At 39.2% G+C, this 27,988-nt stretch overlaps 1 protein-coding gene and 1 long non-coding RNA gene across 13 annotated transcripts in view; both read left to right on the forward strand.

The window, feature by feature from the left end:
* The window catches only part of PLCL2 (phospholipase C like 2), a 173,365-nt gene that overhangs the window by 36,451 nt on the left and 108,926 nt on the right, over nucleotides 1-27,988 (forward strand). The gene's annotated exons all lie outside the window — the stretch shown is intronic.
* Nucleotides 292-27,963, forward strand: LOC118668213. 4 transcript variants are annotated; one of them, XR_004971586.1, is made up of 6 exons: nucleotides 14,047-14,439; nucleotides 14,883-14,953; nucleotides 23,074-23,197; nucleotides 23,942-24,152; nucleotides 25,026-25,126; nucleotides 26,229-27,963. It is a non-coding gene; the product is annotated as an uncharacterized LOC118668213 (long non-coding RNA). The 4 variants fall into 4 exon arrangements; XR_004971588.1 differs by having other exon boundaries at nucleotides 23,134-23,197; XR_004971587.1 differs by lacking the exons at nucleotides 14,047-14,439; nucleotides 23,942-24,152 and adding an exon at nucleotides 292-565.

Genomic DNA, 27,988 nt, shown 5'->3' on the forward strand with positions numbered 1-27,988 from the left:
CTGCACATATCTTATTTTGAAGTAAAAAAACAAAACGGGAGCAAATATAATATTTGTATTTGCATGTGGCCCACGGGCCGTAGTTTGAGGACCCCTGCTTTACACTGTAACCAAATGTCTGTGAAGTGTTTTCCCGTGCCTCATCTCATTTTATCTTCACAGAAGTCCTGGAGTGGGTAGATAGGAGACTCAGTGGAATCCTATTTTATTTTCATTAGCCGGAAAACAGAGATTTAGAAAGCTTAGAAACTTGACCCGACTGAAAAGAAGTAAGAAATGGTGGACCTTGAAAATGACTTCAGGTTTTCTCATTGTGCAGAATATAGTCAAACACTGCTGCAGTTAAATATTTTACCTTTTTTCCTCCCCACATGATCTACAACAATAATGTACTTCTTGTTGATATTTGCTGCTATGTCAATCATATAAGAAAGCTTTAAATACAGTGACCAAGGAAGGGGTCAAAGGACTGATATATTGGAAATGTGATTTACCTGCTTAATGGAGACTATGCATTGGTGACTCATATCCATTCTTGGCAAGCTGACAAAATACCTAGTAAATGGTAAGATCATTAAACACATGAGCTGCGAACAATCTTTTGAGGAAACGGCATCCGGATTTCTCTAAGAGGAGATCCTATTTCACCAACTTTCATAATTCTTCAAAAGCTGCGTGAGGATGTGGATGAGAAAAACAGGAGCTGCACTGCTGCCAGTATTTCAGAAAAACGCAAAACAGAAGTATGGCAGACTTTGAAAGAACAAGGTTCTAAATTCCCAGAATGTCACTATTCATTTTTGTGTACAAGTGCAGAAATGTTTTCTAAGGACAGGTGCAAATCATTTTACCATGATCTTTACCATTGTCCCTTTCTGTTAATCCGAAATCATCTAGGGAGCATTTGATTATGCAGGGGCCACATAGAACTATTGTCTATTGAAGTAAGGACACAGGAATGACTAAGAGAACTGTGGAAGAATCTCATCTAAGACACTGGTAGCTGTGGGAAAAACATAGTTGAAGATGCTTTGATTTTAGTAGATTGCTTGAGTTATACATATTTTTAGTAGGACAAAAAAGAGAGAGAGTTGCATGCAACTATTTAAAAAGAATGTGATACAACAAAAGCTATTTTTAATCTGTGGCTTAGTGGAAGGAAATTGATGCTTTTTAAGAGTTATGAACTTTTAAAATTCATTTCTGTGAAGAATCATTACTGAGAAGAATTTGGCTCTGCACTTTTTGTTATGTTAATGCTTATTCAGGCAGAATTTTAGTATTCAGAATTCAACCCTGCATTTAAAGTGTGTAATAGAAACTCGAAGGCCAGTTTTAAGAGGGTTAAGCATATAAACCCCCTTAAAACTTTAAAAGAATTCTGAAAATTTAAAATAATCTAAAAATGATAACTTAAAAGATTTGAAATCTCTTTGTACTTTTCTAACTGGATGGAAATGACCTGATAATGCATTGTGTTTCTTAACTCTCTTAAAAGATGACTGCCTCTGTCAAAAGAAATCATTCCTAAGATCTCATAATTCCACCAAATATGCCTATAGAGGAGGCTACATTTGGGGAGTAATCTTTATGTGCTTGTATTGTTAATAGTATATATGTTTAAGAGAGGGCTTAGAAACTATGGTGTTAAGTGCTATTGAAATAAATCCTGCAGGTATATTTCTATCAGTAAAAAAAAAAATTATATAAATTTATAGCCCAGGCTGTGGTTAGAGTGTCTGCCCTGGCATGGAAGGGTCATGGGTTCGAGCTCAGTCAGGGGAGTGTACCTGGTTGCAGTTTGTTCCCTGGCCCTGATTGGGGCCCTTGTGGGAGGCAACCAATCCATGTCTCTCTCTCTCCCAATCCCTCCTCCACTCTCTAAAAATCAGTGGGAATAATAATCTCGGGTGAGGATTAACCAAAAAAAAAAAAATCGTTTTTATTTATTTGTTGATACTCTATTTGATGAGACATTATTCTTATGGTTTCCTTGAGTTCTTTGTACATGATTCCCTTTAGTTCTTTGGGCATATTTAATAATTGATTGAAAGTCTTTGCCTAGTGAGTCCAATGTGAGGGTTTCCTAAGGGACAGTTCTATTGCCTTTTTTTCCTGTATATGGGCCATACTTTCTAGTTTCTTTACAAGCTGTGTTTTTTGTTGTTGTTGTTGAAAACTAGACATTTTAGTATTATAATGTGACAACTCTGGGAATCAGATTCTCTCCACTCCCCAGGGTTTGTTGTGCTTGTTGTAGTTGCTGTTGTTTGTTTAGTGACTGTTCTGTACTATTTTTGTAAAGTCTGTATGTATTCCTTATAATGTACAATTCTGCCTTTGCCTTCACTTCGTTCTTGCCCAGAAGCTGAAGGTCAGCCAGAGATGAGAGTTTAGAGCGATCTCAGAGCTTTCCTGAACATGTACTTAGCCCCATGCTTGCACGTGATTGTCTAGATCCCCAGGAATATGTCTGATCCTTTCAAAGTCCTTATTTGCTAAAACATCTCATACCCCAGCCTTCCTCCCACGCTTTTTGGTTAGCTCATTGTTTACCTCAACTTTTACCCATTGACCTAGACAGCAGGGATGGATATATTTGCTTTTAAGTGTTTTTGACAAAAGTTCCCTGGATAGCCACCTCAATTCAGCAGTCAGTTCCACCTTAGGAGAAAGAACACCAAGCCCTTTGAGCTGAGCCACTGAGCAGATCAAAACAATCACAGTTCTTTGCCAATAAGCTCTGTTCTGCTCCATCTGGTAATGGTATCTGTACTGGGAATGAAGGCTGTTGTCTTCAAGGCCCCCCATGGAGCTAAGCATGGGGGATGGGACCAAGGTAAGTTTTACCTCATACAAAGCTGGCAATTCCTAGTGAGATTCAGCTATTTTTATTGATTAAGTGTTCTCCTGGTTGCTGCAATCTTTTCGTTGTTAACACAGTTCCAAAAAAAGTTGATCGTTACAGTTTTGCCGCTTTGTTCAAAGCTTTTTTGCAGGAACAGAATTTTGGAGTTTCCTGCCCTGCCATTTTCACTAATGTCACTCTATCATCTGGCCCTGGTTTATAGACTGCTATTAACTATTCATCTAACTCTCAACCTGTCTTAATAAATCTTTTTTACTGAAATATGTGAATAAATGTACTCTATATTGCTTATGCATTTGATATTGCAACATTTGCTTTTCTTAATACTCTACTTTTCAGAACTCTCTAGAGTCTATAAGCACATCCAGAGCAATTTTATTGATTTTACCAAGTTAATGTAATAAAAGTTTAAGTCTAATATTTTATTTTAATAAAGTAATATTCCCTTTCATGACAGTAAATCAGACAAAGCTTAGAGAATCCTAAGAGTTGCCACAAGATTCATTGTTCCCAGAATTTATCTAACTTTCAGATAAATAGTGTTCATTGCACACATTTATATGTGTCATTATTTGATTGATGATTGTCTTGCCCACTGAGTTGAGAAAGCTCTAATGTAGAGACAATCTCTGTTCTTCCTTTGTACCCTTAGCACCAGGCATGGTATCATACAGTAAGTAGGCGCTCAAGAAACATTTGTAGAATGAATGAACACAGGTGCTGTTAGATTAAGACTGTGGAGTGAATGTCTGTGAGACTTGAATTATCTAGTAAAATATTAGAGTTACAGGAAAGCTTCCTTGGTTTTACTCTTAGTTTCTGAGGCTTATTTAGAAAGGACTCATCCTTGCAAATGCTTCCAGTTGGACCAGTCAGGACAAAAATTTTTCCTTATATTTAAACAAATATAAGATACTCTTAAGTCATATAGCATCTTTTACAAAAGAGTGAAATTCAAAGTCTAGGATTTTAGAATTCCAAGTGTTGAAACTGTCAGCTGTGTGAGCAAGTTAACTTTTCTACAACCTACAGTCAACTTCTTGTCTGTGCCAGTTAAGGGATATTGGCACAGGAAATGGAAGATAATAGATCCCCCCACCCCTCCCCAGCTCTGTAAGGAACAGCAGTGGGGTGGAGGGGAGCTTACCAGCATTGTTCAGTATAAGTCAGTGCCTGGGAGTAACTGTGATATGTGGTATTAGAAGATACCTCTAGGCCAGGGGTGGGCAAACTTTTTGACTCGATAAACTGGACCGGAGGGCCGGAACAAAAGCATGGATGGAGTGTTTGTGTGAACTAATATAAATTCAAAGTAAACATCATTACATAAAAGGGTACGGTCTTTTTTTTTTTAGTTTTATTCATTTCAAATGGGCCAGATCCGGCCGGCGGGCCGTACTTTGCCCACGGCTGCTCTAGGCCATAATTTCAGTCTCCTTCCAGCTTTACTTCATGTATATGGACTTTAAATCTACACAATACAGGTTTTGTTTTTCATTTTTTAGTGTTGAATGAGTGAAGTCATGGTTAATCAACATGTCCACTTAAAATTCCAAAATCCTGTTGTATACACACTTATCTTAGCCACAACCCAATAAAAAATGTCTCTTACTGATAACATCAAATATTCTAGAATCAGATAGATATGAGGATGGCTCTGCTATTAGGTTCCTAGCATTGCCACTTGGGGAATAATTCCCTTTCTTAAACCTCAGTTTTCTCCTCTGTATGATGGGTCTAGTACTAGGATCTACTTCTGGGTGTTCCTGTAACTATTAGAATGAAGTCCGTATGAAAAACACTCGCTTGGCATTTCCCAAGCACTCTCAGTGTTAATTATGCTTAACCTTACTATTACCATTATACCATTATTTAATGGCAAAGATTTTCTTTGGAAGAGTAATTTAAAGAATGTTTTAAAATATTCCCTGAAACTGCTTAGAGATGAAAATTGTTTTACTGTAGTAATCAGATCAGATTTTCATTCTAGCAAACAAAATAATTTATAATCAAAGACTTCTTAAGGTGAGGGACTAAGGGGCGGAGGGGGATTTAAAATCAATTTGAAATTGCTCCTTGGTAGTTATTATCATTTTATCCTTGATGTACATAAAATTAAAGCAGTTTGGTTTTCTTTTCTTTCTTTCCCGAAGCAAATGAAATTTGGATACAGAAAAAAATTTTAAAGCTAAAATGAAATGTTAAAGTCACCCCTTTTAGCTCTAATGTTATTCTTTGAGAAAGAACAAATTAAACCCTGCCACATTTCCATTTAATTTTGCTTTGTTATAGTAAGTAACCAACAAAGTGATTTTTTCCAGTTATTGCCTCATAATGTAATGCTACAAATATAGTACAAGTAAAATACTGACAAAATGCAAGAATTAAAAATAAATGCATGAAATAAACAAATGAAGCAAAACTGAAAATGGCCAAGAATGGTTAATGAACATTCTGATCAATCCCTCTTTGTTAGTTTAAAAGGAATGCATCTTTGCTCAGTCTCTCTTCTAAATAGGATGTCTCATTAGCTACATCCGGAACATCTTGGTAAGTTCTTGTCACTAGGCAGCATCAGCAGTTTTGGAGCTGGAAGGAACCTTGGTAATAAAGACCAGGCTAGCTCAGCACTTCTCAACCAGGTGCTATTGACGTTTTGGGCTGGTAGTTCTTTGTTGTGGGACCATCCTGTACATTGCAGGATGTTGAACAGCATCCCTCATCTCTACCCAACAGATGTCAGCACCTCCCCCTTGCCCCTCTACTCCTTTGTGACAACTAAAAATGTCTCCAAACTTTGCCAAATGCCCTCTGGGGGCAAGTGTTTGCCAAAGTGTGCACCCCATGCAGCAGCACTCACTGTGGAGTGTCTGGGATACTCCAGAAAAAGAAGATTCTGTGATTACATGAGTTTGGGAGACCCGCCGTTAGGCAGCAACCACAGGAGATTGTCAGAGCTATATCTAATGGGAATTGCCAAGAGGAGAGACTGCCGCATGTCTCCACTTAATTGACTATTGACCCTTTATTGAAGGGCAGCTTGCAGCGGGTAACACACTTCCGTTCCCCTGCTCCAACTCTGTCATTTTCCAGGTGAGGAAACAGGTCAAGGGGAGTTACTTGACCAGCCAAAGGTTATGCATGAATTCATAATTGCTGAGTGAGCACCTATCACGTGTAACTCCGGTGTTAGGCACTGCAGAGACAACAATACATAGAATAGGCAGACAGACCGAGTGACTACAATGGAGGGTGGTTAGTGTGAGCAGAGTGCATGGAATGGAGGCATCTATGGGGGGGTGACTATAGACCAGTTGGAGAAACCAGTCAGTAGATTGGCTGGAGAGACAGATTTTGATGCCCATGCATAATAATTGAGGCTGGGGACTAGATGAGAACACCCCTGGAGCCAAGGATGGAACCCTCGGACACCAGTGTTCAAGGGTTTAGGAACAAAGAACAGCCCCAGATGGAGACCAAGAAGGAGGTAGGAGGAAGTGTGGACAGGTGAAGGGCTGCAGCCTGTGCTGCAGAGAGGAAGCAGCAAGTGTAGTGGCTGAGGGCTTGGGCTCCAGAGCTGAGCTTGTGTTTTGTGTCCTAACTGCCTTGCTCACAGTTTGTGTGCCATTGTGAATGTTACTTTACTTCTCAAAGGTTCAGTTTATAAAAGGGGTATAGTTGTAAAGCCTCGTTCATCAACTTATAGTGAAAACATAGTGCAGAATATCATACTTGGCACATAAGAAGTGCTCAGTAAACATTGGGCAGTACCACAATTATTATTATCAAACTAGAGGACCAGTGCATGAAATTTATGCACGGGTAGGGGGTCCCTAGGTCTGGCCAGTGATCAGGGCTGACTGGGGCCTTCCGGCTGCCAGCCAGGATCTCCCTTAGCAGTCTGCCTGCCGCCGGCCAGGGCCTTCCTTCATTCCATGCTGCTCCCCTGGTGGTCAGCATGCATCATAGTGAGCAGTCGAATTCCCAGTCTCTTGGTTGAACTCCTGAGGGGACACTGGGCTTATTAGCCTTTTATATATATAGATAAGATGAGGACTCAGGCACACCCAGTGCCTTTAGTATCAAGGAGGTTATGGATGACCTTGACAAAAGTCCATTTCACTGAAGTGACTGTTTGAGGACTGAGGGGGTGAAAAAGTAGAGGCTGTGAGTTTAGAAATTTTCTCAACATTAGTTGCGAATGGTTTGGGGGAGAGTTGTTTGCTGGAGAGTTGGATTTTGAGGACCAGTTTAAATGAAGAAGATGGGAGAGGCTTGAGCACATTTAAAGGCTGAGGGTAAGAGGCCAGCCCAGGTGGATGGTGAATCTAAACAGGGGGTGGAGGGTTGCTAGGAGGCTTAGGACCGGGAGAGAAACTGCCCTTCCCCAGGACTTGCCTCAGAGTGTTAGATACTGCTGGGATTGAGATTTATAGATTCCTGAACGTCAGGGTCCAGTGTAAACTTCGGTGTTTTCTTCATAAGGATAACATGTTTTCATATCCTGAGAAGGCTTCTAAGAAGACAGGAAAGAGAGCATCTTGGTAAAGTTGTCAAACCCCCTGGGAGTTGCCTTAGAATGCAGTCTCACTTTGCAGTCATTCTTAACTTTTAAAAAGAAGCCTCTCAAACCTCACTCTTTTGAACTGAAGCCCCTGGCTCTTGTCCTCCTGACTTCTCTGTGCAGATACATCTGCCAACATCTCCTCCTCTGGCAGCCATTGGTGTGTTGCTTTCCTGACCAGGGAGAGCAAGCCCTCTGCCTTCCCTGTGTCCTGACTAGGCAGGAGCAGCTCTCACTCTCCCCAAGCCCGGGAGGACTGGGAAAGCCTGGTCCCCCGGAAGCTTAGAGGGAGGAGGATGCTCGCTACTTCCTGACATGGGAACTACTGGAGTGTGAGGAGCAAGTGGACCACAACATGGACCACAACTGTGTACTTCGACTACTCTGTGGGGCCTAAAGGTCACCCCAGGGCCCTGGGCTTTGTTTCCCCGCTTCTCCCTGGACGCCAAGTAAGGCCTGCATGTTACCTCCGTGAGGCGCTGATAGACACTCAGGATGGTGGAGGCCTCTCTTTACCGATGGAGAAATTTCCCAGGAGGTGGCTTGCCACAGGAAAACAAGAGCCACAGGACTCTTAATGTAGAGTTATGTTCTTCCTGCCAGAATTTTTCCAGCTTTGTCTGCTCTCTCAGAACCTAGAACCCTGTTCTGCTGTGGTAAATGCACCTCATTTATTCCCCCCTGCCCCGCTTGTTATAGTCTAAAAATACTGAATGTGGGTTAAGAGTATGCTTTTGATTATTTCCCCACTTAACTTGAGGACATAACCTCATGGGTTCCTATTTTTATTTCCCTCATTTTGAAGACAGGCACGATTTCACAAGTAGATGGAAGAACACCCAAATTTGAAGGAGCGCTCCAAATGCATAAATACTTGCGGCAGCGAGAAAACAATGGCCCTCCCTCGACTACTGCAGGGAAGAGCCAGGATTGGGAACAGCTGTGTTTAAAAGTCTCCTAATTGTTATTTATTCTATCTGTAGATCTGTAGCTCAACAAATGTATGAATAGGACCTTTGCTGATCATATCTCTTTGTTTTGATCAGAACTGCTCTAAATAAGAGCTGTGGTGTACTGTTTTCTTAAACTCCTACGGCTTTTACCACAATTTAGTCCTTTTTTTTCTTTTGAAAAAAAGCCTTCTTCAGCCTCTGTTCATTTCTAAGAAATTGAACCTAGAGTAATAAACAAGTGATGCTTTTTTTAAAAAAAGATTTTTTTTATTGATTTTTAGAGAGAGAGGAAAGGAGAGGGGGAGAGAGAGAGAAACATCAATGTGAGAGCAGAACATTGATTGCCTCCTGCAGCATGCCCTTTACCAGGGAACAAGCACACAGTCCGGGCATGTGCCCTGATGGGCAATCGAACTGGAAGCCTTGCGGTGGTGCACAGGAGGAGGCCTAACCGACTGAGCCACACCGGCCTGGGCAACAAGTGATGCTTTTATAAAATCCCTGAGGAACTACTTCTCAGATTTGTGAACCCCATCATCTCTCTTAAACTTGAGTCACTTATTTTCTTATGCCTCATGGACCTCTCTTACAGGCACATGAAGTTCAGTGTGTCCCAAATATTATTCATAATTTTCTCCCTAAGTCTGCTTCTCTTCCAATAGTTCCTATGTCATTAATGGCATTTTTTATGACCCAAGCAAGACACCTTGGAGCCATCTTTATCTCCTTTTTGGCTTACCTCCAGTATGCATTTGATTACCCCCTTTTCTGAGATGTGTACTCTAGTCAGGTCAGCCTGTATTTTTCTTCTGTCAATGCTGGTGGTAACATAGGGCTGTATCTTTACATTGATGCTTTTCCTCAAAATTCTCATACTCCTGGCCAGTCCACGCTCCTCTGCCCAGAAGGCACATCCTCAGCAGAGACATTCCTCCCTGAGCACCCTTCCCAGGAAGATAATTCCCGGTTTTCTCCAGATTACCACTTGTTTTACTCTAATCCTTATGAAATTATGTGGTAATTTTTCATTTGCAGGTCTGACTCTTCTGCTGGATGATGACATCTTTGAGGGTTAGTGTTATGTCAGCACAAACACTAAAGGCTAAATTTAATAAATTTGAATTTAGAAAAAGGTGTGGAGTAGAAGAGGAACCTTTAAATGATGCTTATTATTTCTTGTTTGGTCCCATTTGAGTCTGTTTTCCTTTTCCCTCCTCACTTAGGAGGAGAAAAACACAAAAAAGTTCTATTTCTGTAAAAAATAGCTTGAATACAAACTTTATCAGCAAATGGAATAAGCTGGTTGCATTATCAGTGCTCTTCCAGAATGCAGCATAATCAACATCTGTTGACATTAAAAAATAGAAAAGAAAACCACCCCAGGGAAATCCCCATGGCTTACTTATTTTTTAATTCCTCACCTGAAGATACGTTTTTTATTGATTTTAGAGAGAGAGAAACATTAAGTGTGAGAGACAAACATCATAAACATTGATGGGTTGCCTCCTATATGTATCCCAATGTGCCCTGACCGGGAATCGACCTGGCAACCTTTTGATGCATGGGACGACGCTCCAGCCAACTGAACCACCGAGCCAGGCTTCACTGTTTTTTAGGTTAAGTTTTCTTTGCAAAATGAGAAGAAAAATACCTTCCTGACAAGTTATGATGAGATACTACATATGGAAGCATCTTGTAGAGTGTAAGACATTATGTTCTGACATAGAATAAGTTCCCACTTAATTTTTAGTTGCATATGGATTCTTGTATATTTATTAGGCCTGGATTTGATAATCATCCTAGTATTTTGTTTATTTAGTACCAGCTCTGAGTGTATGTGATGTCTCAAGGACTGTTTTCAAAATCTATCTTTAATTCAGGCAGCAACATAATTTTTGGTAATAACAATGTATGAGCATTATTTCAAATGATAGTTTCATAAGATAACTGGGTTGAATTTTTTCTTCTTGTTTAAGAATTTTTGGAATATTCATGTTTCTCTCCCATGTTTTGGATATAATTGAGTTAATGGTGTGTTTTTTAATAACTTGATAGTTACTTTTAGCAGTTTTGTTTGGGAGTTTATTTTTGTTTGGTATGAAGACAAGAAGTAAGATGTTCCATGGTTAGCATTATTTTGTTTGGAATTTCTGTTGAACTTTTTCTCCATTACAGTTATCCTTTGGGAAAGGGCCCTCTCTCTCTGGCATACGCTGGTCCAGATGGGGAGAGCATGAGACCTGGGTGGCACTAGGAATATGAGATCGAAAGCATATTACTCTCTTGTACATATCTTTAAGGCGTAGGAAAAATAATAAATCTAAGGCATGAATTACAATGTATGAGTTGCAGACAGAGTCCATAACCTGATACTAGTGAAGCGGAAATCAGCCCACCCTGTTCGTCCTGCCATGTTGGCTGGATCAAGTCAAAGGGAAAGGAAAAGCCCATTGGAGTGAAAGGTTTTTCTCCCTCTCTCATTTTCCTTCCTTTCTTATTTTATTTGTGTTTTGTTTTGTTTGTTTTGTTTTGTTTTTGTCAACCCATTTATTTCTTATATGGGCCACAAAGCAGAATTTGTAGTTAGTGCTGTTTGGCTGTATAAATTTATAGTTTTGCTTTTCCTTTAGGGCTGATTTCAACACTACTTTCTGGGAAGAAACCATCCTAGTTTCACTCACTCCAAGAAAATGGAGTGTAGCCAGGTGTTGTTACACAGTGGGGGTATTTGACAGTGGCTGCTGCTCAGCCCATTTGAGAGTGAAGGACTGAGAAAGGAGAAGAGCAGACCCAAGAGAAGGCAGCAACCCTCCACTTTAAATGACCCGGCGGGGAAGATGGCGCTACCGCTGTCTCCTGACAGCCTGTTCAAGAGCACTTGATAGTGGAACGTTTTGTGTTGTGTGTGTGTTGGGGGGGGGGGGGGATGTTAAAATTAGCCTTTGTGCTTCCCATATAAAGAGGTTCATCAAACATTAATATCTATTTAATTAAATAAAAACCCAAAGTAAGGGATCATTGGAATATATAGCATATTGATAAGGATGAGCAGTAAAAGATTAGGCAGGGAAAGCTCTCCCCATCCTGGCTCTGCAACTCAGTTTCCCTCCCCACCCGTGTTCTCCCGGAAATATCTGATGCACACACCAGCATGTGTCTGCCCTTTTTAGACACATAGCAGCATATTTTCATATTGTGCATCACTTTGCTTTTTCACCTTACACTATTTCCTAATGTTTTCCAAATCAGTATATGAAGAGTTTCTCGTGCTTAGGCCTGCACAGCACTCCATTGGATTGATGTATAATTTATTTAATTGGTTTCCTCTTGAGGGACATTTAGATTGCTTTTTATCTTTGATTATTACCAAAGGTGTGGGGAAGAAGTAACTATTTTGAAAGTTCTCCTCTTAGTTTGTGAAAGCTGCCCTAATAGATGTGCTCTGTTGGTATGATTAGTATTTGTTGTAGAAAAAGGAACTATGAAAGATCTCTGTTTCCAAAACAGCAAAAATCACATCTGATAAGGCTCAAAGGAGAATCAGTAAGTACTCAAGAACCACACAGATGATCTATAGAATATGCAGCTTCAGTACATCTGTCCAGTGTCTTGCTGCCTCAGGCACCTCCGCCAGGTGTATGCATTATGGAATAGTTGAGCACGTGTAAAAGGATGTTGGGTGTTGTGGACCTGGAAGAACTTGGTGTGTCAATAAGGGAAGGGGCTTTGGGGCATGCAAAGACTTTCTTTGTTGAAAAGGCCAAGCAGTGATAAAGGTGATATGAGATGCCTGCAAACTAAGTGACTCCCAGTTAAACCCATAATCCCAGTACAGTGTGGTCAGTGCTGTGACTGGGTAAGTGTAGTTCGCTGTGGGTAGTATGTGCTTGGGCACTCCATCTAACTCACCAGGGGGGAGGCAGGAGAGCTTTACCCAGTGGAAGTGCCTGCAAAACTGAGCCCTAGAGAATACGTTGGAAGAATATAGGTTAGCTGAGTGGTGGACTAGTATGGGCCCCCATGTTCTAGGAGAGGAAGCAGCAGCATGCACAGAGACCAGCATGGCCCATTGGAGGAACTTCAAAGTGTGGCTGTGCAGGGGTAGGGAGAAGGCGCTGGCAAGGTAACCAGGAGACAGGATGGCCACAGCTCTCTATAAGTGATAAGGACTTGGATTTAGGCCACCAGAGGCCTTTTACCAGGAGTATAAATTACCTGGTTTATGTTTTAAAAATCTCATTCTGACTACCAGGTGGAGAATGACCAGGAAAGGGGTAGGGTTCTCTTTAGGAAGCTGTTGCAAAAATCCCAGTGAGGAGTGCTGATGGCCTGGACAAGGTGGTGATGGTGCAGGTAGAACGAAGCAGGCATTGGAGAGTCCTTTGCTCCGTGGAATCAATGGGGGTTAGCAGTTGCTGAACATGGCTATAGAGGCAGAGACACTCAGCCGTCTGGTTGTTGTTCACTTAAAAAAATGTTATCAACTATACATTTAATAACTGCATTTCTAGGAACTTTCTGTATTGTTTCTTGTGGATGAAGCCTGGAGTGGAATTGTTGAGTGAAAGGAAACAAGATTTTAAAATCTTTTAATAAAGTAGTCAGACTGGCTCCCTAAGGCTTTACCGATCGATGTATTAGGTCCACTAGCAGTTTGGATGCTGCCGTCTCCCCATAGCTTCACCTTCACTGGGTACTATCGTTGCTGCGAATCTGTGCCAGTCTAATAGTCAGGAAATACGTATCTTTGTTTTAATTTGTTTACTAATTATATTTCTACTAATTGCATATTCATGTTTTTGCTTATTTTTCTCTTCAACCATTTGTCTGTCTTATTTCTGAGAGCCCTACAAATATTTTAGTTATTTACCCCTTTGCCTTTTTTGTTGTTGTTGAAACTAGTATTTCCCTAGTTTGTTGTAACATCCTTCTAGTTTGTTATGGTGTTTACTTTTGTTTATGTTGTTTGGTTGATCAGAAAGTTTTTCTTTTAATGTAATAAAATGTTTTTGTTCATAATTTCTGCCTTTGGTGTTAAGAAAGTCCTTCTTTAATCCTGGGTTATATAAATAGTGGAATTTGTATAAATATTCACTTTTGCTGTCATTTTCTATCTTTATATCTTTAATTAATCAAGATTTTTCTGGTGTAAAATGTGTTGTAGGAATCTACCTTTTTAGTTCCCAAAGTTAAATTAAAAATTCTGAAACCAAAAATCAGGACACGTAGTCTAACAAAGAATTTTTATGCAATTTGTTTTGGGAGGCAGTCTCAGAGATTAGATGTAGAAATACTGGAATTTCTGAGGCACTCGATGTGGTCAAAAGGGTGGAATGTTTGAAATCAGGAGTCTATGGGAAAGTTCAGGTCATAAAATATTGCCCATGGTTTATGTGCTTTCATTTCACTTGAAGTTCAAAGTTACCTTTCCTCTTTGAAACATTAACACCAAAATGAATTTTGAGATAGATGGTGGCTCTAATCTTTGCAAGTTCCTAGGTTCCTTTCTATATAGCAGGGGTCCTCAAACTACGGCCCGCGGGCCACATGCAAATACAAATATTGTATTTGTTCCCGTTTTGTTTTTTTACTTCAAAATAAGATATGTGCAGTGTGCATAGGAATTTGTTCATAGTTTTGTTTTGTTTTTTAAACTATAGTCCGGCCCTCCAATGGTCTGAGGGACAGTGAACTGGCCCCCTGTTTAAAAAGTTTGAGGACCCCTGCTATACAGCATGTCCCAGAGAACCCATTGTCTTGACTATGGGAGAAGAAATCAGAAGACCACCCAAGATTGTTAAGTCTTGACCCACAGTACTAAATAAAGCAAAGCCTCAAAATGACTCAAGGAATCTTAGGAAATAAAATACCACAGTCCCTGACATTTATCATTTTGGCAGCAAGATGAACATTTCCTAAACTTTTAGAAATAATTTAGGTGCCTAATGGAAGTCGAACTTTTTAAACTTTTAATTCTAAAGCGCCATTGGTTTTGACTGGAAGAAAGCACTGACCCGTTCTGCCTCTTCAGGAGATCTTCATAGACAAGCTTGGTAAAGGGACTGTTTGTGTGTGCCTGGCTCAGGGCTGTGTATTGTGCATTGACCTGTAGCATGGGCTCTCCAGGGAAGCCTGCTGCCCAGTAGATGCTATTTGCAAGAGTCTGAGGTGGGGTTCGTGGCTTTCAGGCCACCCAGAGTGCCATGTGTATCTGTTTGATAAATTCTGTGGTTTGTCTCTTCTCTGTGTTTTTGCCAATTTGTTTTTTAAAAAGAAAAAAAGCATGCAAGCAAACAAGGGTGATACGTTAAATGTTTATCATTTTACATAAGTTTGTTGGCAATCTGAGTGTAATTGCATTCCTGAAAGAACAAAAGGTTGTTTTCCTGAGATTTTTTTTAAGTGATTGGATTTTTTGTTGTTTTTTTAAGGTTAAGGCTAAGAATATTAACTGTGAAAATAAATATGACTTCATACATACATTTTTTTTAACCAGGCTAAGCAATATCTTTTGAAAAAGCAAGTCTATAATTGACTATCCTTTGTGTATCAGAGATCTGGAAAACAGTAAGTGTTGGAGGTCATCCTTTTTTCTTTTTTCTTTTTATGGGAAGTTGTTCTTCCATTTTTTTTTATTTTTTTATTTTTTATGGCACAGATTTTCTGACATTATCCTGGTGTAGGTATTACCTTTAAATCTTATCTTTATGGTTCCAGGTTTCCAGCCTTAGCACTATTGACATTTCGGGTGGGATAATTCTTTGCTGTGTAGGGGCTGGCCTTTGTATTGTAGGATGTTTAGCAGCGTCCCAGGTCTCTATTCACTAGATGACAGTAGCACCTCTCCCCACCCCGCCAGCCATGGCAATTTAAATGTGTCCCCGACACTGCAAAGTGTCACCTTGGGAGCACATAACCCCTGGTTGAGAGCCACTGGAATCATCAGTGCAGAGAGGATAGAATTGGTTGGATCAGGATTATTTTTATATTTAAATATATTTTTATTGATTTCAGAGAGGAAGGGAGAGGGAGAGGGAGGCACCAATGATGAGAGAGAATCATCGATCAGCTGCCTCCTGCAAGCCCCCTACTGGAGATTGAGCCAGCAACCCCGGCATGTCCCCTGACCAGGAATGGAACCATGGCCTCCTGGTTCATAAGTCAATGCTCAACCATTGAGCCACACCAGCTGGGCTGGACCAGGATTTATATTTGATTCATCTGTCGTCTACTTTCAAGTCAGGTAGTTGTCTCCAGGGCACTAACAGGCTGTTGGAAGGAACCCCGTAAGTAAACTGCAGTGGAAATACAATCAAATTTCATAGCACTGAAAGTCACTAACTAAATTTGTTATATTGAAAATGAAATCAGTGAACTGAGATTGAGGACAGGCTTGAGAACATGGGAGGTTATCTGCTAGGGAGACTGATCTGATGTAGGTCTCAGTTGATTCCAGGCGAAGGGCAGGAATCCTATGGTACTTCTATGGCGAATCAGTTATGGTTGTTAAATTTAGTTATTTGCTGTGCTAATGACATAAATCAAAGAACAGAATGCTTCTTTCCAAAAACATCCGCCTGGCCTTCTAGGCTGGCCAGCTCTGCAGGATTTGCAGGCTGTGGCCTTCTATGGGTGGTTGACCTATTCAGATGAAACACCCACCTGCTTTGGAAAATCTGGAAAATCAACCAAAGCCTGTAACAAAACCCTCACTTGACTGCGTGTTTTAATGACTACAAGTGACACACTTGGATAGACATTAGTGGCGTGTGTTTTCCTCACATATGGTTCAGTTTCCCTCTCACCGTTGCTGATTTGTAAAGGTGCCTCTTCCTTTTTATGAACACTACAGCACAGACGAGACGAAAGAGCCATGTCACAGACTCGGTCTCTAGCAGGGAATGTTATACTTGCATTAATTTTGGATAACAGGTTGCAGTTTTCTATTGGATTTTTAAATGAAAAATTGGTCTGAAAGGTGGCAACTGATGTGTAATTTGATATTGCCACATTAAGATGGACTTACTTGTCTTACATCATTTTTAGGACTGCTTTCAAGCATAACTGCCTATATAATGTGATTGTATCGATTCATTTTAAATATATTTCTATTAATTACTTAAGTGGAGTGAATTATAAATCTCCTGCCACAAGCATTGCTTTGCTTTATGTTAGACAAGCAGTTAATCGTGTTTGGATCTGTTTTTTTTTTTAAGTTTTGATGATTTTACAAAGCTTTTGGATAATTAGATTAAGATGAATTGGTTCTGTACTGTATAAAAATGCCTTTTAATGCATTTTTAAAGGACTATAAAATAATAATTAGAACTTAGAATTATAGTCAACTTTCAATGATGACTTCAGTGATCATTGCCAATCGAGGGCTTAAGAGGTATTCTAGAAAAAAAGAAAGCATTTGGAAAGAAACACAAGAAGCCTAGCCTTCTGAATTCTCTCTCTGCCCAGCCTTGACATGCCATCTACAGTAGGAGGTGACTGGCCAGTAGAATAGGAAGCCACAGCGTCAGAGAAAGCAATCTACTTGTGGAAGACTGCGTGTTAACATCTTTTTCCTAGCAGATTTTGATTGGCCCTTGTCTGAATATATTTCTGTTTGACACCAGGAAATAGTAGCCCATTTTTTGTTGCATACATAGTGCAAAGGTAACCCTTAGAAGCAGGTTAATGAGATTGGTGGCAGGAGATGTCTTCAGGGCGTCTTTCCCCTGCACCTCTTCTCCCTTTGTTAATGCCTCACCCAGACCTGAGTTCTTGATGGCAAGTATTTACGTTCACTTTACTGCTCTCATATTTGTGCCTGAAACAATGACAGCCAACACTGTCACTCTGAAAATTAGAGCAAAAGAATTTGGCAATATGAGGAAAATTTTATACAAGTGTTTGAGGGAGGATATTAGTCCTGTCTCTAGCTCTTATAGTTTGTTTGAAGCATCTGGCCTTGTCTCTGTCTAAACAGAAAATTATGAATTTTATATGAATCCATGTTTGATTTTCCTCAAAATGAACTAAGGCCCATTCGTGCTTGTGCAAATGTCGAAGATACAGTTCTCACTGTAGATTGCACATGTTTTCTTTTAGGGCAGTAGTCTAAGAGCTGTTGACATTTGGATAGATTCAAACTAGTACTAGTATTAGTCTTTCAGAATTTCTAGATCTGTTGACTTAGAAACAAATATAAATCTTTGGCCTGTGGATTTTCAATTTTAAATCTTATGAAAAGTCTGTTGGTTGAGTTTATTGGGGCATGAGACTAGTGAGGCTAAAGTCATGAGTTTGAGCTCTGTATCTAGTACTTAGCTTTGCCAAATTCCATGATTATACAGAGTTGGGCAAAAGTTGAGTTTACAAATTAATAATACAAATCAATAATTATAAATAATAACACAAGAATAAGCTCTGTGTTTTGTGTACACACAATATAAACCTTTTGCCCCACCTGTATCTCATTGTCTCTAACGAGGTGGACTTCAGGGGCCAGGTCCAAATAGAGCATCTTTTTATTCTATAAGTATTTGTGTCTGTTGTCCTGGGCATATAGCAGTAAACAAGAGAGATCATGGACACATAAATAAATGAGAAAACTATCAGATAAGTACATGCACATCATTGAAATTGGATGAAGCAATCAGAAGGTAGTCATTTTAGAATAAAACCAGTTAAGATGGATTAGGCCTCCGTGGGAGAAAAATGGTGATAGAGTTGTAGAGCCTCTGAATACAGAAGTCCATGGTCTGTTTACAACGCACAGGATATTGGGGACAGCTTTTGCTGGGGTGATACTTTTGTTATTTCCACTCCATCTGTTTCCCTGCAAAGTAACATATTTTAGAAAACCTCAGAAAAATGTTTGTTTCCAGACACTATGGAAGGAGAAGAAACTGAGCGACTTTTTCCATTTGCAGGACCAGGGCGGAGCAGAAGGAATACCCAAACTTGTGGGTGGTGGGTGGTACCTGAGGCCTTCAGGTCCGAACAGAAAGATTCATACTATAAAAACACAACATTCCTAATTGAGACAGTGGCATTCAAAACACTGAGTGAGTGGGATTTGAGGGAAGCCGTGGAGGATGAGAAAAGGGTTCATTACATGACAGGAAGACAGGGACGGCTGGATTACCTCCCTGTGCACAGCACCTGGGCAGCACCCTCCTCCGCCCTCCCCACCCAGGGGGTGAGATGTCCCCCTGCTGGCCCCGCACCCTCCATCCGCATCATCTCTCTGGCCCTTGCCTCATCTTCAAGAGCTTTCTCTAGACTGACTTTTCCTGCGGCCTCTGAACAGGCCCACCTCTCTCACACCCTACACCACACCTTAGGGTCCCGTCCTCTGTTTGGTTTCCCTCCCTGTCAGTTTCATTGCAAGAGAAATCAACTCTCCCTTCCACTCTCTCTCTCTCTCTCCCCACAACTGCATAATCTTATGTTTGCTTTTGCAACAATTAAGTTACATGTTGTAAAATTTTGGCCTTTTATAAAAGGCCTTAGCGTGAGGTACAGGTCTACTGTAAACTAATCGAGTGACATCAGACAAGTTACTTGACTTCTCTGAGCCTTACAGCATAAAATGGGATGATCCTAGCTTCTTTTATGATAAAGACCGATGTGGTAAAATAAATTGTATATATAATAAAGTATGCAATGCATGGTGCCAGCCGTGGTGGATAGTTGCTGCTCCCACTTCTGGACAATAGCTGGTGCAGTTACTGCGATGGCTTTTGCTTTTGTAGGCCCGTGGTCCTCTGTGCTCCGACCCCTTGGCTTCCACGTTTTACACTGGAGGTTTGTTTCTGACCTGGCCGGCAGCGTTCAGCCTCCTTGGCCTTTTCCCACTACCGAGAGGAAGGGCCTGCCAAGGTTCAGCCCTTGGCCTCCTGTTCTTTCTGCCACTTTGCTGTACTTTATCACAGTTGTGATTTCCTGCTCTGTGCTCTAATGCCTGCTGACATTATCACTGGGATGCCCTGGGCCCCCTTCACTCACAGCACGTTAAACCCATCAGTCCTGGCCGGGTGGCTCAGTTGGTTGGAGTGTGGTCCTATACACCACAGGGTTGCGGGTCCCATCCCCAATCAGGGCACGTATTGGAGACAACCGATTGATGCTTCTCCCTCACATCAGTGGTTCTCTCTCTCTCTCTCTCTCTCTCTCTCTCTCTCTCTCTCTCTCTCTCTCTCTTTCTCTCTCTCTCAAATCAATAAACATATCCTTGGGTGAGGATTAAAAACAAACTCATCACCTCTCAATTCTACCTTTGCCTCTTAAGTATTTTTTTTTTTCTATTTTTGCCTTTCATAAATGTAGTTGCCACCTGGGCAGAATGATTTCTGAAAAAGGCAAATCAGAGTATTTGCCACTATGACAACCAAGGCCTCCTTTCTTCCACCTGCCCTCTACTCAACACCCCCTCATTGTCGCTCCCCACGTCACTGCTCATACCCAATGTCAGTAGGTCCACTGAACAGGCTGCACATTTTTTTGCCTCCAAGCCTCATGATGTTTGCCCTGCCTGGAATACTTACTTCACTAAATGAGTCTCCTGTCCTGTGGACCCATGGAATCATATGTGGAACTTTAAGTGGGAATCGGCCAAGGAGAGAACCTTGTTCTCTTTTGTCCGAGTGCACATGAGCAGATGCTGTGATTTTTTAGGAGGAGAAGCAGCTCTCTCATTTTTTTACAGAAGCTGAGCTCCTATCACATCAGCTTGTGAAATGGCTTTCCTGCAGCCAGCGCGGGAGAGGAAGGAAGGGGCCGTCAGGTGAATGGCTCCGTGTCATCTTTCCTTACATTTTCCTGTGGACAGACCAGAAAACACTCCCTGGAGGAAGAGGGCATCCTTCCCTCCCGGGGCCCACGGAGGTTGTCCTCAGAACCTCCGTGCAGAGCGGGAGCTGGAGGGTGCCTGCTCCTGGGTCCCATGCTGCCCTCCTTGTCTTCTCTCACTGCCTTTCTCGTCCTGGCAGGGAGCTGGTCGCGGCTTTGTCTCACGTGCCACTTTTCCATTCTTCTGGCTTGTTCTATTTTTTTCAGGCACCTTTTCTTCCAAATTCAGTATTTATTCTCAGTCCTTTTACTGCTTCCTCTCATTTTCATCACCTGTCTTCTCTCTATGCTTATCTTCCTCATTTTTCCCATCTCTCACTTTCATCTCCTCACAAGCAAAGAACAAAAGCAACTGTAAACAAAACCTGTAAAAGAACAGTGTGATCAGATGACCTCCACTTCACGTGGGCACTTAGTAAGTGGAAAGGAATTTTGTTTTAGTGCCATTGGCCACATATTAAAAATGACAGTGGTCCTGAAGGGCCAGGCCTTACGTATCTCTATCTTCGCAGGGCAGCATGGTGCCAGGCAGAGAATGGAGAGCTCAGTAATAGGTTGCTGTCCAGCCAGGTTGAATAAGTATTAAGTATGATGCTACAACTACGTTTTGGTTGATCTGCCCCTAAGCATTTCCCTGTTCTCTCTTTCATGCCCCTTTCTGCCTCCTTTTTTCAAATATTATTATTGGTGCTTTGCTTTATAATCCTGACATAAATGACTTTGACAGAAATGACAGCCTTGGCAGATTTGATATTACTAAAAATACCAGCTGAATAATAAAATACCAGCTGAATAATATGCTTGCACTTGTTGAGGTCAGACACTTCCTTTGTACAAAGTTGATTCTCTGAGTCTTAATGAGTTATTAACTGTGAGTGCCGCTGCCCTCTGTGCCAGGTCTAAAACACTTCCATTGGCAGATTGCCTCCCCAGGGTTGCTTTGGGTGCAAGAAGAGCAGCTAAGAGAAGTTGCTCCCAGAAGGCTTGATGCGAGCCTATCCTGAGAGCCCCCAAGCCTCAGAGGAATGCGGGCAGCAAAGTATAGAGGAAATCATTTAAAAAATCTTTCTAGATTGGCAGTAGCATTATTATTTTTCTGATTTTACAAACAGTGTACATGTACATTTACTGTAGAAAAATCTGACATAGTAGGAAGGTTTAAAAAAGAAAATGAAAATTATCCACTTTCTTACTCTCCTTTTTAGTGTACTTTCATCTAGACTTTTGCACATACAGAGAATATATATAATATTTTAATAGATTATTCTAAAATGTTATTTTTTTACCTGCTTTAAAAAACTTAATATAATATCAGATATCTATCCATGTAATCAGTATAGCTCTACATAATTGTTTTAGTGGTTGCATGGTATCCTGTTGTACGTTATTCCATAATTTTCCAACCAATTACATTTAGGTTTTATTTTTTTAGTATTACAAAATAAAGAACATTTTAATTAAGGTCTGCTCTAGATAGCTTGTATTAGACAAATAAGTTAATCACCTTTTGAATTCATGGCTACTGTAAAAGGATTGTTGAACTGGATGATCTCTTGAGTATCATACTTAAGATTCATTTTTTTTATCTTTATGGTTTTATGCCTTCAACTCATGGCTTTCTGTGGCAGAGGACTTATAGGCAGTGGTTAAGGGCATGACTGCTATAATCAGCGCTTGGATCTAAATTCCTTTATTCCATTTAATAGCTACCTATGTAACTTTGGGCATGTTGTTAACCTTCTTAAGTTTCTGCTTCCTAATTTGTAAATGGAGATGATGATCCTGACATTCTAGTGTTGTAAGGATTAAATGAAGTAATGCATGTAAGTGCTCAGCCTGGTGCCTTACATGTAATAAGCACTCAATACATGTTAAATGGCCTTTTTACTATAATGATCTCTACTTCTAATGCCTTTCTCCATGTATCAGAAGCCTGCCCATTATTCAGTGGTGAGCTCAGATGGCTATCTTTCCACTGGATCAGGCCCAAAACCTGAGTCATTCTTGACACTTGTTATGGGATGAATTGTGTCTCCCCAAAATTCAGATATTGGAGTTAACCACCCAGGATTAGTGTATCCAGTAGTATTCCCTGTATACTAGGTGCTCAATAAACAGTTAATGGATATGTGTAGATACCAACATGAGGAGTGCTTATATAGTCATCCTGTTCCCCTTTCTCTTCCTGTACAAAGCAAACTTACAGACCTTGAGCTCGTGGTCCCACTTTATGAATGATCCTTTCTATCCATTACTATTTACCCATGACTTCCCTTCCTCTGCTCCACCTTTCCCTCCTTTCTCTGTCTCTCAGAGCTCTTCCGTAGGTGTCTCAAAAGAGTTTCATTTCTTTTCTTTCTTACATCCTCACATTGGATCCCTTTGTTAGCCATCAGATAACTCTCACTGAGTAACAAAAGCAAGAGCTGCGCCAGTCCATAAATGTTAGTTGCCAGAGGAACAGTGTATATTTATAGGAGCAGCAAGCTTCTTGTCTAGGTCCAGATATTTCAGACTCAGATTATCTTAGTGGAAATAGAAAGATTTGAATTAAAGATTGAAAGTTGGCAGGATTGGGACAGAAGAGGAGGGGAAAGGTGGTTGAAGTAGCAGGAAATGAAAAGCAAAAGGAGGCAGAGAGCCCACGTCTTGTTCCCCAGCTTTCCCAGCTCCTCCGTGGGCCTAGAGGGCCCATCAGAATTTCAGCAGAAGAGGATGTCTCTGCTCCATTCCCCTTCAGGTTACACTGCTTTTCTTCATGTACTAGATTGTGTGGGAGGATCAAAATAAAAGTTTATAAAATTATTTTTATGGAATTTAAATTCTTTTCTGTTTGGTTTAAGTACTAGCATTTCAACAGTAATTTCCCCATTTTTAAAATGTTCCTGTGTACATTACTTCAGCTGCATTATGGATTAACTAGGCGCCTCTGGGTTGGTCTGAGAGCTAAGCACTGTTTACATTTAGGTAGGTATGTGGGAGAATGAATTGGGAGTTGCAGACAACTGATTTACATAGAAACTTTGGGAATACAACTTAGTGGTGGACTGATTTCTTATTACTGATTTAAATTTTATTTTTGGTTTTTAGTCTTGGTTTCACAATTTGTTTGTCTAGTCCAGTGATGGTGAACCTTTTGAGCTGGGCATGTCAGCATTTTGAAAAACCCTAACTTAACTCTGGTGGTGTGTCACATATAGAAATTTTTTGGTATTTGCAACCATAGTAAAACAAAGACTTATATTTTTGATATTTATTTTATATATTTAAATGCCATTTAACAAAGAAAAATCAACCAAAAAAATGAGTTCGCGTGTCACCTCTGACACGCATGTCATAGGTTCGCCATCACTGAAGTCCATAAGTGGAATCCATTGTGGCTTTTCTTTTTAATTCTATAGTTAGCATAGATCAAAAAGTTAAAAAGAAGTTGGAAGTCCTGTCATCAATAATTTTATTTTAACTAACTATATAATAATATTTAAAAATGATTATTAGTTCTTTATTCTCTGCCTTTAAATCACATAATAGTGAAGTAGAGGTTTTTTTATATTCATTTTCCCATATTAGAGGAGTAAGTGAATATAAGATTAAATATTTATCCTTATGGATCATCATTATTTTGTATAGGAGCTTAAACAAAATTGTTAAAAGAGCAGTAAATAAATATTTTCTTACACTCTCACTTTTGTGATATTTTGACCACTTGAGATGTGAGTTCCATAGGAGAAGGATTGGTGCCTTTATCCCTAGAACCCCACTCCGTAAATGGTGCTGAGCAATAACAGTTTATACCGAGACAGCCAGAAAGCAACGGCCGCCTGCAAAGCTTTCAGATGGCTACATGTTACCGGTCTGGTACCTTTGACCTTCGAAGGGCAATTCATTACATCCATGGGGAAGAAGTATTTTTAAAAACAAGGTATTCTCTGCTTTTCAATGGTTTTATCTCCAGTTTTTTAAATTATTCCAAATAATTATAAAAATTAATTCCAAGTCAGAGTGCAAAGGATTTTTGCCGTCAAAATGTTTCAGTTACTCCAGTGACTTGCAAGATGGAAAAACTCTGCGCCGTTCCCCCCCGCCACACACACACACACACACACACATTCCAGAAAGCCCTTTCATTTCTTTCTCTTAAGAAAGTTCTAATCAATAAATTAATTGCTGGTCAAGGGTATTTCTCCAATGACAAAAAACTAATTTCTTAAAATTTGGCATCTAAGAGAAGGTTAATTTAGTAGTTAATTATGGTTATTATGATATCAATAATTGTTTCCTATTCATTATTTTTATAAAATGGCTCATTTGATTATTAATGATTACTTGTTAGGATGAATAAATAAATAAATGCATGCATTTTAATTGTCTTACTTTCTAAGTCATCCAGCACACATTTATGTAGAACTGTTCAGCTTTTTTAAAAAAAGCATTTTGACTTATATACTAATGTTCATATCACCATCATTCATAATACCCCGAAATTGTAAACATCCAAATATGCATTAACTGATGAATGGGTAAATAAGATGTGGTACATCCATACCATGTAATAGTGATTGGCAGTAAAGAGAAAGTACTGATACATGCTACAACATGGAACAACTTTGAAAGCATTATATGCTAAGTGAAAGAAACCAGTCCCAAAAGGCCACATATTTATGTGTCCACTTATATGAAATGTCAAGACGGGCAAATTTGTGGTAACAGTAGATTTGTGATTGCCTAGGTTTGAGGCGGGGTTTTGGAGGGCAGGGGGATTGATTGCTAATGGGTGCAAGATTTTTCTCTATAGGGTGGTGAAAATGTTCTAAAATCAATTATGGTGATGGTTGCCCAACACTGTGATTATCCTAAAAGTAGTGAATTGTCAACTTTACATAGATGAATTGTAAGGTATGTGAATTATATCTTCACTAAAAAAAATCTTCTTGCTTTAATTTGCATAGCATGTATAGTTAGATAGATAAATATAATGCATGGTGAGTAAATGAGTTTACTATCCACTGAGGAAGATTCCCAACATCTCCTTGAAACTCTGTTCAGGTGAGAATGAATAAAGAACAAATTTCCGATTTCATGAATTTGAAAATATTCTGGGGAGCAGATCTCAGAGTTTGCATGTACTGAAAATTATTTTTAAAGTTTGAATGACTATTTGAAATACTCTGCTTTGTTTCATGAAGGTACTTAAAATATTTTTGCTCTTGGTTTTAGAGGTGACCTTGCTATGCAGTTTCTCCAGGCCACTTGTAATATGGTAGTTTGCCATAAACTATAAAAGGAAGGCAGTTCAGGCAATGCAATTGTTACGTGGATTTGGGAAGTTAAGTCATTTTACTAATTAACTTTGGTGTTTGAAGGGGAAATGAGAAATCAGTATGCTGCAAGAGTGCTCAAGAAAATATTTGGTCTTTCTTCCTCTTTGAGGTGGAAGAAATATTCTTGGCATAGGGGATTTGAAATTGTTTAGTGTTGTCCAGGAGGACTGTGTTAGGGTAACACCCATCTTCAAAGTTGGCAGTGTTTATCCTGAAACATCTTACTTTTAATTATTAAATAATTTGTGAATATTTAAAAAATATTTTTAGAAAATATTCACACATCACAGATTCAGCTAAAATTGCCTCTGACTCCCACCCTATCAATCTCATTTCTCTCCACAGGAAACTACTGTTGTTGATTTGGTAGATCTTGTTCTTGGGTTTCAAGGTCTTTTTCTCTGTGTTTCATATGTACATATATGTTCCTATAGAAATATATAGTAAGGATGTATGGTTTCTTTAAAAAAATCCAACAACATAATAGTAGCAATTTATTCCTTTTAAAAACATGTCTTGGAGAGCTTTTTATGTCTGTAGGCATAGGGTTTTACAGCCTTTGTTATATTCATGTACAACAAAAAACATATAGATATTATAATTTATTTAACCATTCCCTTGATGATCATTTAAGTTTTTTCCTAATTTTTGCTATTATGAATTTTATTGCAATTTAGCAGTAAAATGCCAGCATATGACTTTCTATGAACATGCACGTGGGAAGCCCTTCTGTAGGGGAGTAAACAGGAGAAAGAATTGCCAGGTGGAAGGTATGCCGATTTTCCATTTCAATACTGCCAAGTTTTCCCCTCAAAGGTGCCCGTGTACCCTCCCACCAGCAGTTTACTTGCCAACACTTGACATCATCAAACTTTATTTGTGGTTAAAAAAATATCTTCTTGTTTCAATTTGCATTTTCATGACTATTCATGAGGTTGAACAGATTTTCATGTTTAATGGCTCTTTAACATCCTCTTATGCAAATTATTCTTGTGAAGCCTTTATCTAATATTTAAATATTGGATACATTATCTTTTTCTTATTGATTGGTAGACATTTTTTATGTATTTTAGGTATTAATGGTCTGTCTCATATGTGTTGTAAATCGTTTCTTCTTCTGTGGCTTGTCTTAAAACTGTTTATGGTGTCTTTTGTCAGGCAGAAGTTTTAAATTTAGGTATCGTCAAATTGATCTTTATTTTTGTGCTCAGAAGCCCCTCCCTCTCCCTGCTCACTTTAATTCTCTACTATTGCCATTTTAAAAGTCTTACATTTTCATTTTGCACTGGGCCCCACAAATTATGTAGTCAGTCCTGCTTTTATGTTATTTTAGGTTTAGTTCTTTAATTACTCTGGACTTTTTCTGTGTGTGAGCAACTGTGAAGAAGAGATTTTTTATTTTATTTTATGCTTTATTCCAATGGACAGCCAATTATTTCAATACCATTTGTTGAGTAGTTAATGAAATATGCCACTTTTATTATATTTTGAATTCTGTTTTATTCATTGGACTATCTCTGGAGTCTGTGTTCTGTTCTATGAATATGATTATCTATTTCTGCACCAGTATCATCTTGCTTTAATTAGTGTATCTTCACAATGTTTTTTTATTGATATCTGGTAGGGCAAGACCTTTGTTCTTTCTTTTTAAGATTGCCTCAACTATCTTCTGTGTTTATGCATTTGCTTTAATTTTTTGTACCAGCATGTCCAATTCCTTGCAGATTCCATTTGGTATTTGTTAGGGGTTACATCAAATTTATAAATTAATTTGGAGAAAAATGAAATCTTTATAATATTAAGTCCTCTCATCCAGTGATAAGATATAGCTCTTCTTTATGTCTTTCAGTAAAGTTTTATGTGTTTTTTCATAACAGTCTTGCATGTCAGGAATTTTCAAATTGTTATTTTGAATGGGATTTATTTCTAAGTTTCTCTAATTAATCGTTACAAATGTATATAAAAGCCAATAATTTCTATTTTTCATCTTTTTATTTGACCTTGCTGACATTCTGATAGATCTAACAGTTTGCTAGTTAGCTGTTTTAGCTTGACAGTTTAAAAAATCTGCAAATAATGACAATTTTTTTTCTTTTTTACAAATAATGTATATCTTTTTTCTTGAAATACCACTTTGACTGGTATACAAGCATACAATGAGATGCTTCTAGGATTTCATCATTACATAAAATAGATTCCCATTTTTAGGTTAAGGAAAATTTCTCATAGATTCCCATTTTCAGGTTAAGGAAGATTTCTACTTCTAGTTTATTAAGAGTCTTACCGTTAATGTGTTTTTTATTTTATTAATTATTTTCTATGTAATAATTAACACAATCATATGATTTTTCTCTTTTAATCTGTTAACATAGTAATTGTCTTTATAGAATTTTCTCTTAAAACTTCCTGGGAAATTAGCTATTTTGTTTATATTTTC

Source organism: Myotis myotis, unplaced genomic scaffold (genome assembly GCF_014108235.1).
Source record: "Myotis myotis isolate mMyoMyo1 unplaced genomic scaffold, mMyoMyo1.p scaffold_m19_p_13, whole genome shotgun sequence".
Classification (NCBI taxonomy): Eukaryota; Metazoa; Chordata; class Mammalia; order Chiroptera; family Vespertilionidae; genus Myotis; species Myotis myotis.